This window comes from Otolemur garnettii, unplaced genomic scaffold (genome assembly GCF_000181295.1).
Source record: "Otolemur garnettii isolate 467f Iridium unplaced genomic scaffold, OtoGar3 scaffold00244, whole genome shotgun sequence".
In the NCBI taxonomy this organism is placed as follows: Eukaryota; Metazoa; Chordata; class Mammalia; order Primates; family Galagidae; genus Otolemur; species Otolemur garnettii.
The window spans coordinates 943,751-947,438 of NW_003852639.1; the positions used below are offsets into that span (position 1 = coordinate 943,751).

At 43.1% G+C, this 3,688-nt stretch overlaps 1 pseudogene; it reads right to left on the bottom strand.

The window, feature by feature from the left end:
• LOC100962538 overlaps positions 1-3,688 on the bottom strand; it is a 6,621-nt pseudogene that overhangs the window by 1,456 nt on the left and 1,477 nt on the right.

Consider the following 3,688-nt stretch of genomic DNA (forward strand, 5'->3'; position numbering starts at 1 on the left):
AAAAAAAAAAGTTGATCACCAATGGTCAAAAGTGTAATCAGTCACGCTGATTCACTATGGAATCGTAGTGAAGTTTCCATAAAAACCCATAAAGACTTGGTTTGGAGAGTTTCCAACCTTGATCTTTAGCCAAAAGGCTGAGGAGCAATGAAGTTTCCAGACAGATGAGCACGTGGAGCTTCCCAAAGGATGGCACACCCAAGGAAAGAGGGCCAAGAAGCTCCTTCCCATGTGACTTGCCCTGTGCATCTCTTCCAGGTGGATGTTCATCTGTATCCTTTGTAAAAGGTAAAAACTGGTAAAAAGCAAGTGTTTCTCTGAGACTGTGAACCTCCAGCAAATTAATCTAATCCAAGAAGTTGCATTGGAACACCGATTTACAGCCAATTAGTCAAAGCACAGGTCATAATCTATGCTTTGGATTGATATCTGATCTTGTGGGGCTGAGCCCTTAACCTGTGGGATCTGACTCTCTCAAAGTAGGTATGCCCAAACCAAACTGACCACCTGGAGTCCACCCAAGAACCACTTGGCAGGTGTGAGGGTGAAAACCCACATCCATTTCAGGCCAAGAAGTATTCTGTATTGGCCATTGCATAAGGGCAGGAAAAACACATGCTGGTATTAGAGTGTGTTGAATGGAATAGAGAGTAGAGAGGAAGGCCACACCTGTAAACTCAGCACGCTGAGAAGCTGTGATGGGAGGATCATTTGAGCTCAGGAGTTGAGACCAACCTGAGCAAGAGTGAAGACCCATCTCTGCTAAAAACAGAAAAACTAGCCAGGCGTTTTGGTGGGTGACTATAGTCTTAGCTACTCAAGAGGCTAAGGCTGGAGGATTGCTTGAACCCAGGAGTTTGAAGTTGCTGTGAATGAGGCTGACACCACTGGGCTTTAGCCTGGAACAACAGAATGAGACCCTGTCTCAAACTAAAACAAAACAAAACAGAGTAGAGAGTGGCTGGGCACCCGTAGCACATTTGGCCCGGGTTGGCAGGTTCCAAACAGGCTGGGGCCTGCTAAACAACTGCAACAAAAACAAAAATAGCCAGGCGTGTGGTCCCAGCTACTTGGGAGACTGAGGCAAGAGAATCACTTAAGCTCAAGAGTTTGAGGTTGCTATGAGTTGTGACGCCACGGCACTCTACTGAGGGCGACATAGTGAGACTCTGTCCCCCCCCAAAAAAACGAGTAAAGAGGAAAAACTGCTTTTTCCTCTTTCCTCTACCACCCAGACATACATTTATTACACAACTGTAATAGATTGATAGAGAAAAGAGGGGCTTCTCAGTACATTTTTCTAGCAGTTGTTTACCTACGTGGAAAACAATCTGACTCCTACATCATGCTATGTACAAAGATTAAAACATGTAAAAGCAAACATATAAAAATGTTTAGAATACTATAGGAAAATACATCTATTACATCAGGATAGGGAAATAGTTCCTAAATAATAGGCAAACATAGTACAAACCACGAAAGAAGGTTAATTTTCATTACATTTAAATTAAGACCTTAATCTTCCACCCATATGTAAGTAAAAAAAAAATCAGCCAGGAACTAGAAGATATTTGCAACACATATAAGGACAAGAGCCAAACTCTTGAACAGACACTTCACAGAAAGAGAAACTTATAACCAATAAACATGAAAAGATGCTCAGCATCATCAGTGCTCAGAGAAATATGAATTTTAAAAATCAGTTAATATTTCATACCACTAGACTGGCAGAATTTTTACCCAACAAAAAATAAGGATGTGGAGTAACTGGAACTTGCACTGCCGGTGAGAGAATTAGTACAATAACCTAGAAAAACAGTTTTAGTAGAACCGAAGGTGCCACTCGTGGGTGGGGACAGACCTAGCACATCTGAGGCCACCCTAGACATAAGTGCCAGAAGGGTCACAGAAGCCCTATTTGTAATGGGAGAAAACAGAAGAATCAGAAATAGGCAAGATAAATAAATTATGTTCTAATCATATGAGGAACTATTATAATATATAGTGGTGAATTACAGCTACTTAGATGAATCTCAAAAACATATTGAGTGAAACAAAGCCAATAACATAAGAATGCATATGGTGGGTGATGCCTGTAGCTCAAGGAGTAGGGCACCCACCCCATACATCAGGGGTGGCAGGTTCACACCCAGCCCCCGCACAAAACTGCAAAAATACATATGGTTTTGTTGCATTCATACAAAGCTCACAATCATGTGAACCCACAAATTGTTTAAAGAGATTAAAATATATGTAGTGAACATTATTTAAAAAAAAAAAAGAAATGATAAACACAATTACCAGATACTAGTTCCACTGAGAGGGAAGAAAACAAGATGGAGAAGGCAAGTTAGGGCTCAGACGGTAAAGGTAATGTTCATTCCTTAATTTCTTAAACTAGGTGAGTTTGTGCTATTGTTCTTATTATCTTAGATATAGTTTATAAACAGTTTCATCTAATTAAAACGCTTATAAGGAAAAGATGAAGAAGAAGAGATGGCCGGAGTATATCATGAGACAAGCCTAACGAGCCGGCTCTGATCAAGAAGGAGCACATGGTTTTGCCCCAAGCTCCCTAAGTCTGACCTGAGCGCAGCAATGACCACCACCCGCCCCACCTGACCCCTCAGCTCAGTCTTCTCACTTGCTGACTGATAGATTCAAATGGAGGGACCCGCCCAAATAGAACCCACCCACCCAGGAAGAAATGAGCACACCAGTCTCACGCAGTAAAGAGTAATATACCAATCTCTATCCCTTCCAACTCTTTAAAATTCCCACCCACCTTAAACCACATACTGACTTCCTTCTCAAATGCAGCTCACCTGCCCCCGTGGAAATAAAGGCTGCTGTTGTCCACACAGAACCTGGACTCCGTTTTCTTTCATTTCACATTTTGGAATAATCTTTTAGTTTAGGTTTTTGACCTCTCACTGACTGGAGTTAATAATAATCCTCTGAAGATGACAAGAGACAACAGATATGATAGAGCCTTGTAAAAACAAAAGTGCTACACAAATAAAAGGTGGTGGCATTCTTCCTGACAATTTCAGATCTGCTAGGCAGAGAACAGAAAACTACATCTTGTGACTCAGTTTCCTGCCCCAGTACCTGGGGCCTGGCCCACCTATGAGGCTGTGTTTCACCTTCACGGGTGGAAGAGTAACTAGATTGCAGGATTAATGTGAATTGCAGGATTGGTGGGAGGACCTCAACTAAAGAAGGTGGGGAGGTGCAGAGCCATATCCACTGCCCTGACCTTAGTGAAGCAAGGGGTCCAGGTGTGACGTGTCCAGCTCACATCTGAACTTCTCCATCCCCATGAGCCCATGTTCAACAATGAACTGAAAAACTTCATTGCCAACTTTAAATTGGTTGTAGTAAGAAAAATAATCAGTCCGTGCACCTCTCCACACCCAATTCCACCCTTTAACTGTGGCATCCACCAGAGTCCACTGTAAATGCCGCTTCCCTGCCTCCAATCTCCTGTTTAAAAAAAAAACTTTAAAAGTGCACCCCCAGGTTCGGCGCCTGTGGCTCTAGTAGCTAAGGCGCCAGCCACATACACCTGAGCTGGAGGGTTTGAATCCAGCCCGGGCCCACCAAACAACAATAACAGCTGCAACCAAAAAATAGCCAGGCGTTGTGGCGGGCACCTGTAGTCCCAGCTACTTGGGAGGCGGAGGCA